The following is an 18,266-nucleotide window of genomic DNA, read 5'->3' on the forward strand; positions in this document are numbered from 1 at the left end:
GTCAACGCCCGAAGCATAAAATACGATGTAAACACAACAGCTTTTCCATCGTATAAAACGAATAATTGCAAACAGTGTGAAGATAGTGGTCATTTCAACGTTCCGAGCAACCTAGGCTTCACTCTAGGGCGTTGCTCCACTAGATCGAATAGCTAGGGCCTTAGAAGTCAACGCCAGAAGCATAAAATACGATATAAATACAACAGCTTTTCCATCGTATAAAAGGAATAGTTGCAAACAGTGTGAAGGTAATGGTCATTTCTTCGTTCCGGGCAACCTAGGCTTCACTCTAGGTCGTTGCTCCACTAGATCGAATAGTTAGGGCCTAAGAAGTCAACGCCAGACGCATAAAATACAATATAAATACAACAGCTTTGCCATCGTATAAAATCAATAATTGCAAACAGTGTGAAAGATATGGACATTTCTACGTTCCGGGCAACCTAGGGTTCACTGTATGGCGTTCTTCCACGACATCGAATAGCTACGGCCTCAGAAGTCAACGCCTGAAGTATAAAATACGATATAAATACAACAGCTTTTCCATCGTATAAAACGAATAATTGCAACCAGTGTGAAAGTTATGGTCATTTCTACATTTCGAGCAATCGTGGCTTTACCCTAGGGCGTTGTTCCACCAGATAGAATAGTTAGGGCCTAAGAAGTCAACGCCATGAGCATAAAATACGATATAAATACAACAGCTGTTCCATCGTATAAAGCGAATAATTGCAACCAGTGTGAAAGTTATGGCCATTTCTACATTTCGAGCAACATAGGCTTCATTCTAGGGCGTTGCTCCACCTGATCGAATAGTTAGGGCCTTAGAAGTCAACGCCAAAAGCATAAAATACAATATAAATACAACAGTTTTTCCACCATATAAAACGAATAATTGCAACCAGTGTGAAAGTTATGGCCATTTCTACGTTCCGGGCAACCTAGGCTGCACTCTAGGGCATTGCTCCACTAGCTCGAATAGTTAGGGCCTTAGAAGTCAACGCCCGAAGCATAAAATACAAAATAAATAAAACAGTTTTTCCATCGTATAAAACGATAAATTGCAAACAGTGTGAAAGATATGGACATTTCTACGATCCGGGCTACCTAGGCTTCACTCTATGGCGTTCTTCCACCACATCGAATAGCAACGGCCTCAGAAGTCAACGCCAGAAGCTTAAATACAATATAAATATAACAGTATTTCCATCGTATAAAACGAATAATTGCTACCAGTGTAAAAGTTATGGTTATTTCTACGTTCCGGGCAACCTAGGCTTCACCCTAGGCCGTTGTTCCAACGGATTGAATAGTTAGGGCCTTAGAAGTCAACGCCCGAACCATAAAATGCAAAAAAAATAGAGCAGTGTTTCCATCATATAACAGGTATAATTGCAACCAGTTTGAAATTGATGGCCAATTCTACGTTCCGGGCAACCTAGGCTTCACTCTAGGGCGTTCTTCCACCAGATCGAATAGTAAGGGCCTAAGAAGTCAACGCCAGAAGCATAAAACACAATATAAATATAACAGTTTTTCCATCGTATAAAACGAATAAAAGCAACCAGTGTGAAAGTTATGGTCATTTCTACGTTCCGGGCAACCTAGGTTTCACTCTAGGGCGTTGTTCCACCAGATCAAACAGTTAGGGCCTTAGAAGCCAACGCCCGAAGCATTAAATACAAAATAAAAAGAACAGTTTTTCCATAGTATAAAACGAATAATTGCTACCAGTGTAAAAGTTATGGTTATTTCTACGTTCCGGGCAACCTAGGCTTCACCCTAGGCCGTTGTTACACCAGATTGAATAGTTAGGGGCTTAGAAGTCAACGCCCGAACCGTAAAATGCAAAAAGAATACAGCAGTGTTTCCATCATATAACAGGTATATTTGCAACCAGTTTGAAATTGATGGCCAATTCTACGTTCCGGGCAACCTAGGCATCACTCTATTGCATTGCCCCACCAGATCGAATAGTTAATGCCTTAGAAGTCAACGCCAGATGTATAAAATACAATATAAATACAACAGTTTTTCCATCGAATAAAACGAATAATTGCACCCAGTATGAAACTTATGGTCATTTCTACTTTCCGAGCAACCTAGGCTTCACCCTAGGGCGTTGCTCCGACGGATTGAATAGTTTGGGCCTTAGAAGTCAACGCCCGAGCCATAAAATGCAAAAAAAATACAGCAGTGTTTCCATCATATATCATTAATAATTGCAACTAGTTTGAAAGTGATGGCCAATTCTACGTTCCGGGCATCCTAGGTTTCACTCCAGGACGTTGCTCCACCAGACCGAATAGTTACGGCCTAAGAAGTCAACGCCAGAAGCATAAAATACGATATAAATACAACAGCTTTTCCATCGTATAAAACGAATAATGGCAACCAGTATGAAACTTATGGTCATTTCTACTTTCCGAGCAAGCTAGGCTTCACCATAGGGCGTTGCTCCAGCAGATTGAATAGTTAGGGCCTTAGAAGTTAATGCCCGAAGCATAAAATGCAATAAAAATACAACAGTTTTTCCATCAAATAACAGGAATAATTGCAACCAGTTTGAAAGTGATGGTCATTCCTACGTTCCGGGCAACATAGGCTTCACTCTAGGGCGTTGCTCCACTAGATCGAATGGTTAGTACCTTAGAAGTCAACGCCAGATGTATAAAATACAATATAAATACAACAGTTTTTCCATCGTATAAAACGAATAATTGCAACCAGTATGAAACTTATGGTCATTTCTACTTACCGAGCAACCTGGGCTTCACCCTAGGGCGTTGCTCCAACGGATTGAATAGTTAGGGCCTTAGAAGTCAACGCCCGAACCATAAAATGCAAAAAAAATACAGCAGTGTTTCCATCATATAACAGGTATAATTGCAACCAGTTTGATATTGATGGCCAATTCTACGTTCCCGGCAACCTAGGCATCACTCTATTGCGTTGCTCCACCAGATCGAATAGTTAGTGCCTTAGAAGTCAACGCCAGAAGCATAAAATACAATATCAATACAACAGTTTTCCCATCGTATAATACGAATAAATGCAACCAGTATGAAACTTATGGTCATTTCTACTTTCCGAGCAACCTAGGCTTCACCCTAGTGCGTTGCTCCAACGGATTGAATAGTTAGGGCCTTAGAAGTCAACGCCCGAACCATAAAATGCAAAAAAAATAGAGCAGTGTTTCCATCATATAACAGGTATAATTGCAACCAGTTTGAAATTGATGGCCAATTCTACGTTCCGGGCAACCTAGGCTTCACTCTAGGGCGTTGCTCCACCAGATCGAATAGTCAGGGCCTAAGAAGTCAACGCCAGAAGCATAAAATACAATATAAATATAACAGTTTTTCCATCGTATAAAACGAGTAATAGTAACCAGTGTGAAAGTTATGGTCATTTCTACGTTCCGGGCAACCTAGGTTTCACACTACGGCGTTGCTCCACCAGATCAAACAGTTAGGGCCTTAGAAGACAAGGCCCGAAGCATTAAATACAAAATAAATAGAACAGTTTTTCCATAGTATAAAACGCATAATTGCTACCAGTGTAAAAGTTATGGTTATTTCTACGTTCCGGGCAATCTAGGCTTCACCCTAGGCCGTTGTTCCACCAGATCGAATAGTTAGGGCCTAAGAAGGGAACGCCAGAAGCATTAAATACAATATAAATACAACAGTTTTTCCATCATATAAAACGAATAATTGCAACCAGTATGAAAACTATGGTCATTTCTACTTTCCGGGCAACCTAGGCTTCACCCTAGGGCGTTGCTCCAACGGATAGAATAGTTAGGGCCTTAGAAGTCAACGCCCGAACCATAAAATGCAAAAAAAATACAGCAGTGTTTCCATCATATAACAGGTATAATTGCAACCAGTTTGAAATTGATGGCCAATTCTACGTTCCGGGCAACCTAGGCATCACTCTATTGCGTTGCTCCACCAGATCGAATAGTTAGTGCCTTAGAAGTCAACGCCAGATGTATAAAATACAATATAAATACAACAGTTTTACCATCGTATAAAACGAATAATTGCAACCAGTATGAAACTTATGGTCATTTCTACTTTCCGAGCAACCTAGGCTTCACCCTAGGGCGTTGCTCCAACGGATTGAATAGTTAGGGGCTTAGAAGTCAACGCCCGAACCGTAAAATGCAAAAAAAATACAGCAGTGTTTCCATCATATAACAGGTATAATTGCAACCAGTTTGAAATTGATGGCCAATTCTACGTTCCGGGCAACCTAGGCATCACTCTATTGCATTGCTCCACCAGATCGAATAGTTAGTGCCTTAGAAGTCAACGCCAGAAGCATAAAATACAATATAAATACAACAGCTTTCCATCGTATAAAACGAATAATAGGAACCAGTGTGAAAGTTATGGTCCTTTCTACGTTCCGGGCAGCCTAGGTTTCACTCTAGGGCGTTGCTCCACCAGATCACACAGTTAGGGCCTCAGAAGCCACCGCCCGAAGCATTAAATACCAAATAAATAGAACAGTTTTTCCATAGTATAAAACGAATAATTGCTACCAGTGTAAAAGTTATGGTTATTTCTAAGTTCCGGGCAACCTAGGCTTCACCCTAGGCCGTTGTTCCACCAGATCGAATAGTTAGGGCCTAAGAAGGGAACGCCAGAAGCATAAAATACAATATAAATACAACAGTTTTTCCATCATATATCAGGACTAATTGCAACCAGTTTGAAAGTGATGGCCAATTCTACGTTCCGGGCAACCTAGGTTTCATTCCAGCGCGTTGCTCCACCAGACCGAATAGTTACGGCCTAGGAAGTCAACGCCAGAAGCATAAAATACGATAAAATACAACAGCTTTTCCATCGTATAAAACGAATAATTGGAACCAGTATGAAACTTATGGCCATTTCTACTTTCCGAGCAACCTAGGCTTCACCCTAGGGCGTTGCTCCAACAGATTGAATAGTTAGGGCCTTAGAAGTCAACGCCCGAACCATAAAATGCAAAATAAACAGAACAGTTTTTCCATAGTATAACACGAATAATTGCTACCAGTGTAAAAGTTATGGTTATTTCTACGTTCCGGGCAACCTAGGCTTCACCCTAGGCCGTTGTTCCACCAGATCGAATAGTTAGGGCCTCAGAAGGGAACACCAGAAGCATAAAATACAATGTAAATACAACAGTTTTTCCATCATATACAGCGAATAATTGGAACCAGTATGAAGCTTACGGACATTTCTACTTTCCGAGCAACCTAGGCTTCACCCTAGGGCGTTGCTCTAACAGATTGAATAGTTAGGGCCTTAGAAGTCAACGCCCGAACCATAAAATGCAAAAAAAATACAGCAGTGTTTCCATCATATAAGAGCTATAATTGCAACCAGTTTGTAATTGATGGCCAATTCTACGTTCCGGGCAACCTAGGCTTCACTCTAGGGCGTTGTTCCACCAGATCGAATAGTTAGGGCCTAAGAAGTCAGCGCCAGAAGCATAAAATACAATATAAATATAACAGTTTTTCCATCGTATAAAACGAGTAATAGTAACCAGTATGAAACTTATGGTCATTTCTACTTTCCGAGCAAGCTAGGCATCACCATAGGGCGTTGCTCCAGCAGATTGAATAGTTAGGGCCTTAGAAGTCAATGCCCGAAGCATAAAATACAAAATAAATAGAACAGTTTTTCCATAGTATAAAACGCATAATTGCTACCAGTGTAAAAGTTATGGTTATTTCTACGTTCCGGGCAACCTAGGCTTCACCCTAGGCCGTTGTTCCACCAGATCGAATAGTTAGGGCCTCAGAAGGGAACGCCAGAAGCATAAAATACAATATAAATACAACAGTTTTTCCATCATATAAAACGAATAATTGCAACCAGTATGAAAACTATGGTCATTTCTACTTTCCGGGCAACCTAGGCTTCACCCTAGGGCGTTGTTCCAACGGATTGAATAGTTAGGGCCTTAGAAGTCAACGCCCGAAGCATAAAATGCAAAAAAAATACAGCAGTGTTTCCATCATACAACAGGTATAATTGCAACCTGTTTGAAATTGATGGCCAATTCTACGTTCCGGGCAACCTAGGCATCACTCTATTGCGTTGCTCCACCAGATCGAATAGTTAATGCCTTAGAAGTCAACGCCAGATGTATAAAATACAATATAAATACAACAGTTTTTCCATCGTATAAAACGAACAATTGCACCCAGTATGAAACTTATGGTCATTTCTACTTTCCGAGCAACCTAGGCTTCACCCTAGGGCGTTGCTCCGACGGATTGAATAGTTAGGGCCTTAGAAGTCAACGCCCGAGCCATAAAATGCAAAAAAAATACAGCAGTGTTTCCATCATATATCATTAATAATTGCAACCAGTTTGAAAGTGATGGCCAATTCTACGTTCCGGGCAACCTAGGTTTCACTCCAGGACGTTGCTCCACCAGACCGAATAGTTACGGCCTAAGAAGTCAACGCCAGAAGCATAAAGTACGATAAAATACAACAGCTTTTCCATCGTATAAAACGAATAATTGGAACCAGTATGAAACTTATGGCCATTTCTACTTTCCGAGCAACCTAGGCTTCACCCTAGGGCGTTGCTCCAACAGATTGAATAGTTAGGGCCTTAGAAGTCAACGCCCGAACCATAAAATGCAAAATAAACAGAACAGTTTTTCCATAGTATAACACGAATAATTGCTACCAGTGTAAAAGTTATGGTTATTTCTACGTTCCGGGCAACCTAGGCTTCACCCTAGGCCGTTGTTCCACCAGATCGAATAGTTAGGGCCTAAGAAGGGAACACCAGAAGCATAAAATACAATGTAAATACAACAGTTTTTCCATCATATACAGCGAATAATTGGAACCAGTATGAAGCTTACGGACATTTCTACTTTCCGAGCAACCTAGGCTTCACCCTAGGGCGTTGCTCTAACAGATTGAATAGTTAGGGCCTTAGAAGTCAACGCCCGAACCATAAAATGCAAAAAAAATACAGCAGTGTTTCCATCATATAAGAGCTATAATTGCAACCAGTTTGTAATTGATGGCCAATTCTACGTTCCGGGCAACCTAGGCTTCACTCTAGGGCGTTGTTCCACCAGATCGAATAGTTAGGGCCTAAGAAGTCAACGCCAGAAGCATAAAATACAATATAAATATAACAGTTTTTCCATCGTATAAAACGAGTAATAGTAACCAGTATGAAACTTATGGTCATTTCTACTTTCCGAGCAAGCTAGGCATCACCATAGGGCGTTGCTCCAGCAGATTGAATAGTTAGGGCCTTAGAAGTCAATGCCCGAAGCATAAAATACAAAATAAATAGAACAGTTTTTCCATAGTATAAAACGCATAATTGCTACCAGTGTAAAAGTTATGGTTATTTCTACGTTCCGGGCAACCTAGGCTTCACCCTAGGCCGTTGTTCCACCAGATCGAATAGTTAGGGCCTCAGAAGGGAACGCCAGAAGCATAAAATACAATATAAATACAACAGTTTTTCCATCATATAAAACGAATAATTGCAACCAGTATGAAAACTATGGTCATTTCTACTTTCCGGGCAACCTAGGCTTCACCCTAGGGCGTTGTTCCAACGGATTGAATAGTTAGGGCCTTAGAAGTCAACGCCCGAAGCATAAAATGCAAAAAAAATACAGCAGTGTTTCCATCATACAACAGGTATAATTGCAACCTGTTTGAAATTGATGGCCAATTCTACGTTCCGGGCAACCTAGGCATCACTCTATTGCGTTGCTCCACCAGATCGAATAGTTAATGCCTTAGAAGTCAACGCCAGATGTATAAAATACAATATAAATACAACAGTTTTTCCATCGTATAAAACGAATAATTGCACCCAGTATGAAACTTATGGTCATTTCTACTTTCCGAGCAACCTAGGCTTCACCCTAGGGCGTTGCTCCGACGGATTGAATAGTTAGGGCCTTAGAAGTCAACGCCCGAGCCATAAAATGCAAAAAAAATACAGCAGTGTTTCCATCATATATCATTAATAATTGCAACCAGTTTGAAAGTGATGGCCAATTCTACGTTCCGGGCAACCTAGGTTTCACTCCAGGACGTTGCTCCACCAGACCGAATAGTTACGGCCTAAGAAGTCAACGCCAGAAGCATAAAATACGATATAAATACAACAGCTTTTCCATCGTATAAAACGAATAATGGCAACCAGTATGAAACTTATGGTCATTTCTACTTTCCGAGCAAGCTAGGCTTCACCATAGGGCGTTGCTCCAGCAGATTGAATAGTTAGGGCCTTAGAAGTCAATGCCCGAAGCATAAAATGCAATAAAAATACAACAGTGTATCCATCATATAACAGGAATAATTGCAACCAGTTTGAAAGTGATGGCCAATTCTACTTTCCGGGCAACCTAGGCTTCACCCTAGGGAGTTGCTCCAACAGATTGAATAGTTAGGGCCATAGAAGTCAACGCCCGAACCATAAAATGCAAAAAAAATACAACAGTGTTTCCATCATATATCAGGAATAATTGCAACCAGTTTGAAAGTGATGGCCAATTCTACGTTCCAGGCAACCTAGGCTTCACTCTAGGGCGTTGTTCCACCAGATCGAATAGTTAGGGCCTAAGAAGTCAACGCCAGAAGCATAAAATACAATATAAATATAACAGTTTTTCCATCGTATAAAACGAATAATAGCAACCAGTGTGAAAGTTATGGTCATTTCTACGTTCCGGGCAACCTAGGTTTCACTCTACGGCGTTGCTCCACCAGATCAAACAGTTAGGGCCTTAGAAGACAAGGCCCGAAGCATTAAATACAAAATAAATAGAACAGTTTTTCCCTAGTATAAAACGCATAATTGCTACCAGTGTAAAAGTTATGGTTATTTCTACGTTCCGGGCAACCTAGGCTTCACCATAGGCCATTGTTCCACCAGATCGGATAGTTAGGGCCTAAGAAGGGAACGCCAGAAGCATAAAATACAATATAAATACAACAGTTTTTCCATCGTATAAAACGAATAATTGCAACCAGTATGAAACTTATGGTCATTTCTACCTTCCGAGCAACCTAGGCTTCACCCTAGGGCGTTGCTCTAACAGATTGAATAGTTAGGTCCTTAGAAGTCAACGCCCGAAGCATAAAATGCAATAAAAATACAACAGTGTTTCCATAATATAACAGGAATAATTGCAACCAGTTTGATAGTGATGGCCAATTCTACGTTCCGGGCAACCTAGGCTTCACTCTAGGGCGTTGTTCCACCAGATCGAATAGTTAGGGCCTAAGAAGTCAACGCCAGAAGCATAAAATGCAATATAAATATAACAGTTTTTCCATCGTATAAAACGAATAATAGCAACCAGTATGAAACTTATGGTCATTTCTACTTTCCGAGCAAGCTAGGCTTCACCATAGGGCGTTGCTCCAGCAGATTGAATAGTTAGGGCCTTAGAAGTCAATGCCCGAAGCATAAAATACAAAATAAATAGAACAGTTTTTCCATAGTATAAAACGCATAATTGCTACCAGTGTAAAAGTTATGGTTATTTCTACGTTCCGGGCAACCTAGGCTTCACCCTAGGCCGTTGTTCCACCAGATCGAATAGTTAGGGCCTCAGAAGGGAACGCCAGAAGCATAAAATACAATATAAATACAACAGTTTTTCCATCATATAAAACGAATAATTGCAACCAGTATGAAAACTATGGTCATTTCTACTTTCCGGGCAACCTAGGCTTCACCCTAGGGCGTTGCTCCAACGGATTGAATAGTTAGGGCCTTAGAAGTCAACGCCCGAAGCATAAAATGCAAAAAAAATACAGCAGTGTTTCCATCATACAACAGGTATAATTGCAACCTGTTTGAAATTGATGGCCAATTCTACGTTCCGGGCAACCTAGGCATCACTCTATTGCGTTGCTCCACCAGATCGAATAGTTAATGCCTTAGAAGTCAACGCCAGATGTATAAAATACAATATAAATACAACAGTTTTTCCATCGTATAAAACGAATAATTGCAACCAGTATGAAACTTATGGTCATTTCTACTTACCGAGCAACCTGGGCTTCACCCTAGGGCGTTGCTCCAACGGATTGAATAGTTAGGGCCTTAGAAGTCAACGCCCGAACCATAAAATGCAAAAAAAATACAGCAGTGTTTCCATCATATAACAGGTATAATTGCAACCAGTTTGAAATTGATGGCCAATTCTACGTTCCCGGCAACCTAGGCATCACTCTATTGCGTTGCTCCACCAGGTCGAATAGTTAGTGCCTTAGAAGTCAACGCCAGAAGCATAAAATACAATATCAATACAACAGTTTTCCCATCGTATAATACGAATAAATGCAACCAGTATGAAACTTATGGTCATTTCTACTTTCCGAGCAACCTAGGCTTCACCCTAGTGCGTTGCTCCAACGGATTGAATAGTTAGGGCCTTAGAAGTCAACGCCCGAACCATAAAATGCAAAAGAAATACAGCAGTGTTTCCATCATATAACAGGTATAATTGCAACCAGTTTGAAATTGATGGCCAATTCTACGTTCCGGGCAACCTAGGCATCACTCTATTGCGTTGCTCCACCAGATCGAATAGTTAGTGCCTTAGAAGTCAACGCCAGATGTATAAAATACAATATAAATACAACAGTTTTTCCATCGTATAAAACGAATAATTGCAACCAGTATGAAACTTATGGTCATTTCTACTTTCCGAGCAACCTAGGCTTCACCCTAGGGCGTTGCTCCAACGGATTCAATAGTTAGGGGCTTAGAAGTCAACGCCCGAACCGTAAAATGCAAAAAAAATACAGCAGTGTTTCCAGCATATAACAGGTATAATTGCAACCAGTTTGAAATTGATGGCCAATTCTACGTTCCGGGCAACCTAGGCATCACTCTATTGCATTGCTCCACCAGATCGAATAGTTAGTGCCTTAGAAGTCAACGCCAGAAGCATAAAATACAATATAAATACAACAGCTTTCCATCGTATAAAACGAATAATAGGAACCAGTGTGAAAGTTATGGTCCTTTCTACGTTCCGGGCAGCCTAGGTTTCACTCTAGGGCGTTGCTCCACCAGATCAAACAGTTAGGGCCTCAGAAGCCACCGCCCGAAGCATTAAATACCAAATAAATAGAACAGTTTTTCCATAGTATAAAACGAATAATTGCTACCAGTGTAAAAGTTATGGTTATTTCTAAGTTCCGGGCAACCTAGGCTTCACCCTAGGCCGTTGTTCCACCAGATCGAATAGTTAGGGCCTAAGAAGGGAACGCCAGAAGCATAAAATACAATATAAATACAACAGTTTTTCCATCATATATCAGGACTAATTGCAACCAGTTTGAAAGTGATGGCCAATTCTACGTTCCGGGCAACCTAGGTTTCATTCCAGCGCGTTGCTCCACCAGACCGAATAGTTACGGCCTAGGAAGTCAACGCCAGAAGCATAAAATACGATAAAATACAACAGCTTTTCCATCGTATAAAACGAATAATTGGAACCAGTATGAAACTTATGGCCATTTCTACTTTCCGAGCAACCTAGGCTTCACCCTAGGGCGTTGCTCCAACAGATTGAATAGTTAGGGCCTTAGAAGTCAACGCCCGAACCATAAAATGCAAAATAAACAGAACAGTTTTTCCATAGTATAACACGAATAATTGCTACCAGTGTAAAAGTTATGGTTATTTCTACGTTCCGGGCAACCTAGGCTTCACCCTAGGCCGTTGTTCCACCAGATCGAATAGTTAGGGCCTTAGAAGTCAACGCCCGAACCATAAAATGCAAAAAAATACAACAGTGTTTCCATCATATATCAGGAATAATTGCAACCAGTTTGAAAGTGATGGCCAATTCTACGTTCCGGGCAACCTAGGCTTCACTCTAGGGCGTTGCTCCACCAGATCGAATAGTTAGTGCCTTCGAAGTCAACGCCAGAAGCATAAAATACAATATAAATAGAACAGTTTTTCCATCGTATAAAACGAATAATTGCAACCAGTATGAAACTTATGGTCATTTCTACTTTCCGAGCAACCTAGGCTTCACCCTAGGGCGTTGCTCCAACAGATTGAATAGTTAGGGCCTTAGAAGTCAACGCCCGAACCATAAAATGCAAAAAAAATACAACAGTGTTTCCATCATATAACAGGAATAATTGCAACCAGTTTGAAAGTGATGGCCAATTCTACGTTCCGGGCAACCTAGGCTTCACTCTAGGGCGTTGTTCCACCAGATCGAATAGTAAGGGCCTAAGAAGTCAACGCCAGAAGCATAAAATACAATATAAATATAACAGTTTTTCCATCGTATAAAACGAATAATAGCAACCAGTGTGAAAGTTATGGTCATTTCTACGTTCCTGGCAACCTAGGTTTGACTCTAGGGCGTTGCTCCACCAGATCAAACAGTTAGGGCCTTAGAAGCCAACGTCCGAAGCATTAAATATAAAATAAATAGAACAGTTTTTCCATAGTATAAAACGCATAATTGCTACCAGTGTAAAAGTTATGGTTATTTCTACGTTCTGGGCAACCTAGGCTTCACCCTAGGCCATTGTTCCACCAGATCGAATAGTTAGGGCCTAAGAAGGGAACGCCAGAAGCATAAAATACAATATAAATACAACAGTTTTTCCATCGTATAAAACGAATAATTGCAACCAGTATGAAACTTATGGTCATTTCTACCTTCCGAGCAACCTAGGCTTCACCCTAGGGCGTTGCTCTAACAGATTGAATAGTTAGGGCCTTAGAAGTCAACGCCCGAAGCATAAAATACGATATAAATATAACAGCTTTTCCATCGTATAAAACGAATAATGGCAACCAGTATGAAACTTATGGTCATTTCTACCTTCCGAGCAACCTAGGCTTCACCCTAGGGCGTTGCTCCAGCAGATTGAATAGTTAGGGCCTTAGAAGTCAATGCCCGAAGCATAAAATACAAAATAAATAGAACAGTTTTTCCATAGTATAAAACGCATAATTGCTACCAGTGTAAAAGTTATGGTTATTTCTACGTTCCGGGCAACCTAGGCTTCACCCTAGGCCGTTGTTCCACCAGATCGAATAGTTAGGGCCTCAGAAGGGAACGCCAGAAGCATAAAATACAATATAAATACAACAGTTTTTCCATCATATAAAACGAATAATTGCAACCAGTATGAAAACTATGGTCATTTCTACTTTCCGGGCAACCTAGGCTTCACCCTAGGGCGTTGTTCCAACGGATTGAATAGTTAGGGCCTTAGAAGTCAACGCCCGAAGCATAAAATGCAAAAAAAATACAGCAGTGTTTCCATCATACAACAGGTATAATTGCTACCTGTTTGAAATTGATGGCCAATTCTACGTTCCGGGCAACCTAGGCATCACTCTATTGCGTTGCTCCACCAGATCGAATAGTTAATGCCTTAGAAGTCAACGCCAGATGTGTAAAATACAATATAAATACAACAGTTTTTCCATCGTATAAAACGAATAATTGCACCCAGTATGAAACTTATGGTCATTTCTACTTTCCGAGCAACCTAGGCTTCACCCTAGGGCGTTGCTCCGACGGATTGAATAGTTAGGGCCTTAGAAGTCAACGCCCGAGCCATAAAATGCAAAAAAAATACAGCAGTGTTTCCATCATATATCATTAATAATTGCAACCAGTTTGAAAGTGATGGCCAATTCTACGTTCCGGGCAACCTAGGTTTCACTCCAGGACGTTGCTCCACCAGACCGAATAGTTACGGCCTAAGAAGTCAACGCCAGAAGCATAAAATACGATATAAATACAACAGCTTTTCCATCGTATAAAACGAATAATGGCAACCAGTATGAAACTTATGGTCATTTCTACTTTCCGAGCAAGCTAGGCTTCACCATAGGGCGTTGCTCCAGCAGATTGAATAGTTAGGGCCTTAGAAGTCAATGCCCGAAGCATAAAATGCAATAAAAATACAACAGTGTATCCATCATATAACAGGAATAATTGCAACCAGTTTGAAAGTGATGGCCAATTCTACTTTCCGGGCAACCTAGGCTTCACCGTAGGGAATTGCTCCAACAGATTGAATAGTTAGGGCCATAGAAGTCAACGCCCGAACCATAAAATGCAAAAAAAATACAACAGTGTTTCCATCATATATCAGGAATAATTGCAACCAGTTTGAAAGTGATGGCCAATTCTACGTTCCAGGCAACCTAGGCTTCACTCTAGGGCGTTGTTCCACCAGATCGAATAGTTAGGGCCTAAGAAGTCAACGCCAGAAGCATAAAATACAATATAAATATAACAGTTTTTCCATCGTATAAAACGAATAATAGCAACCAGTGTGAAAGTTATGGTCATTTCTACGTTCCGGGCAACCTAGGTTTCACTCTACGGCGTTGCTCCACCAGATCAAACAGTTAGGGCCTTAGAAGACAAGGCCCGAAGCATTAAATACAAAATAAATAGAACAGTTTTTCCCTAGTATAAAACGCATAATTGCTACCAGTGTAAAAGTTATGGTTATTTCTACGTTCCGGGCAACCTAGGCTTCACCCTAGGCCATTGTTCCACCAGATCGGATAGTTAGGGCCTAAGAAGGGAACGCCAGAAGCATAAAATACAATATAAATACAACAGTTTTTCCATCGTATAAAACGAATAATTGCAACCAGTATGAAACTTATGGTCATTTCTACCTTCCGAGCAACCTAGGCTTCACCCTAGGGCGTTGCTCTAACAGATTGAATAGTTAGGTCCTTAGAAGTCAACGCCCGAAGCATAAAATGCAATAAAAATACAACAGTGTTTCCATAATATAACAGGAATAATTGCAACCAGTTTGATAGTGATGGCCAATTCTACGTTCCGGGCAACCTAGGCTTCACTCTAGGGCGTTGTTCCACCAGATCGAATAGTTAGGGCCTAAGAAGTCAACGCCAGAAGCATAAAATACAATATAAATATAACAGTTTTTCCATCGTATAAAACGAATAATAGCAACCAGTATGAAACTTATGGTCATTTCTACTTTCCGAGCAAGCTAGGCTTCACCATAGGGCGTTGCTCCAGCAGATTGAATAGTTAGGGCCTTAGAAGTCAATGCCCGAAGCATAAAATACAAAATAAATAGAACAGTTTTTCCATAGTATAAAACGCATAATTGCTACCAGTGTAAAAGTTATGGTTATTTCTACGTTCCGGGCAACCTAGGCTTCACCCTAGGCCGTTGTTCCACCAGATCGAATAGTTAGGGCCTCAGAAGGGAACGCCAGAAGCATAAAATACAATATAAATACAACAGTTTTTCCATCATATAAAACGAATAATTGCAACCAGTATGAAAACTATGGTCATTTCTACTTTCCGGGCAACCTAGGCTTCACCCTAGGGCGTTGCTCCAACGGATTGAATAGTTAGGGCCTTAGAAGTCAACGCCCGAAGCATAAAATGCAAAAAAAATACAGCAGTGTTTCCATCATACAACAGGTATAATTGCAACCTGTTTGAAATTGATGGCCAATTCTACGTTCCGGGCAACCTAGGCATCACTCTATTGCGTTGCTCCACCAGATCGAATAGTTAATGCCTTAGAAGTCAACGCCAGATGTATAAAATACAATATAAATACAACAGTTTTTCCATCGTATAAAACGAATAATTGCAACCAGTATGAAACTTATGGTCATTTCTACTTACCGAGCAACCTGGGCTTCACCCTAGGGCGTTGCTCCAACGGATTGAATAGTTAGGGCCTTAGAAGTCAACGCCCGAACCATAAAATGCAAAAAAAATACAGCAGTGTTTCCATCATATAACAGGTATAATTGCAACCAGTTTGAAATTGATGGCCAATTCTACGTTCCGGGCAACCTAGGCATCACTCTATTGCGTTGCTCCACCAGATCGAATAGTTAGTGCCTTAGAAGTCAACGCCAGATGTATAAAATACAATATAAATACAACAGTTTTTCCATCGTATAAAACGAATAATTGCAACCAGTATGAAACTTATGGTCATTTCTACTTTCCGAGCAACCTAGGCTTCACCCTAGGGCGTTGCTCCAACGGATTCAATAGTTAGGGGCTTAGAAGTCAACGCCCGAACCGTAAAATGCAAAAAAAATACAGCAGTGTTTCCAGCATATAACAGGTATAATTGCAACCAGTTTGAAATTGATGGCCAATTCTACGTTCCGGGCAACCTAGGCATCACTCTATTGCATTGCTCCACCAGATCGAATAGTTAGTGCCTTAGAAGTCAACGCCAGAAGCATAAAATACAATATAAATACAACAGCTTTCCATCGTATAAAACGAATAATAGGAACCAGTGTGAAAGTTATGGTCCTTTCTACGTTCCGGGCAGCCTAGGTTTCACTCTAGGGCGTTGCTCCACCAGATCAAACAGTTAGGGCCTCAGAAGCCACCGCCCGAAGCATTAAATACCAAATAAATAGAACAGTTTTTCCATAGTATAAAACGAATAATTGCTACCAGTGTAAAAGTTATGGTTATTTCTAAGTTCCGGGCAACCTAGGCTTCACCCTAGGCCGTTGTTCCACCAGATCGAATAGTTAGGGCCTAAGAAGGGAACGCCAGAAGCATAAAATACAATATAAATACAACAGTTTTTCCATCATATATCAGGACTAATTGCAACCAGTTTGAAAGTGATGGCCAATTCTACGTTCCGGGCAACCTAGGTTTCATTCCAGCGCGTTGCTCCACCAGACCGAATAGTTACGGCCTAGGAAGTCAACGCCAGAAGCATAAAATACGATAAAATACAACAGCTTTTCCATCGTATAAAACGAATAATTGGAACCAGTATGAAACTTATGGCCATTTCTACTTTCCGAGCAACCTAGGCTTCACCCTAGGGCGTTGCTCCAACAGATTGAATAGTTAGGGCCTTAGAAGTCAACGCCCGAACCATAAAATGCAAAATAAACAGAACAGTTTTTCCATAGTATAACACGAATAATTGCTACCAGTGTAAAAGTTATGGTTATTTCTACGTTCCGGGCAACCTAGGCTTCACCCTAGGCCGTTGTTCCACCAGATCGAATAGTTAGGGCCTTAGAAGTCAACGCCCGAACCATAAAATGCAAAAAAATACAACAGTGTTTCCATCATATATCAGGAATAATTGCAACCAGTTTGAAAGTGATGGCCAATTCTACGTTCCGGGCAACCTAGGCTTCACTCTAGGGCGTTGCTCCACCAGATCGAATAGTTAGTGCCTTCGAAGTCAACGCCAGAAGCATAAAATACAATATAAATAGAACAGTTTTTCCATCGTATAAAACGAATAATTGCAACCAGTATGAAACTTATGGTCATTTCTACTTTCCGAGCAACCTAGGCTTCACCCTAGGGCGTTGCTCCAACAGATTGAATAGTTAGGGCCTTAGAAGTCAACGCCCGAACCATAAAATGCAAAAAAAATACAACAGTGTTTCCATCATATAACAGGAATAATTGCAACCAGTTTGAAAGTGATGGCCAATTCTACGTTCCGGGCAACCTAGGCTTCACTCTAGGGCGTTGTTCCACCAGATCGAATAGTAAGGGCCTAAGAAGTCAACGCCAGAAGCATAAAATACAATATAAATATAACAGTTTTTCCATCGTATAAAACGAATAATAGCAACCAGTGTGAAAGTTATGGTCATTTCTACGTTCCTGGCAACCTAGGTTTGACTCTAGGGCGTTGCTCCACCAGATCAAACAGTTAGGGCCTTAGAAGCCAACGTCCGAAGCATTAAATATAAAATAAATAGAACAGTTTTTCCATAGTATAAAACGCATAATTGCTACCAGTGTAAAAGTTATGGTTATTTCTACGTTCTGGGCAACCTAGGCTTCACCCTAGGCCATTGTTCCACCAGATCGAATAGTTAGGGCCTAAGAAGGGAACGCCAGAAGCATAAAATACAATATAAATACAACAGTTTTTCCATCGTATAAAACGAATAATTGCAACCAGTATGAAACTTATGGTCATTTCTACCTTCCGAGCAACCTAGGCTTCACCCTAGGGCGTTGCTCTAACAGATTGAATAGTTAGGGCCTTAGAAGTCAACGCACGAAGCATAAAATACGATATAAATATAACAGCTTTTCCATCGTATAAAACGAATAATGGCAACCAGTATGAAACTTATGGTCATTTCTACTTTCCGAGCAAGCTAGGCTTCACCATAGGGCGTTGCTCCAGCAGATTGAATAGTTAGGGCCTTAGAAGTCAATGCCCGAAGCA

Source organism: Calliopsis andreniformis, unplaced genomic scaffold (assembly GCF_051401765.1).
Source record: "Calliopsis andreniformis isolate RMS-2024a unplaced genomic scaffold, iyCalAndr_principal scaffold0014, whole genome shotgun sequence".
Classification (NCBI taxonomy): Eukaryota; Metazoa; Arthropoda; class Insecta; order Hymenoptera; family Andrenidae; genus Calliopsis; species Calliopsis andreniformis.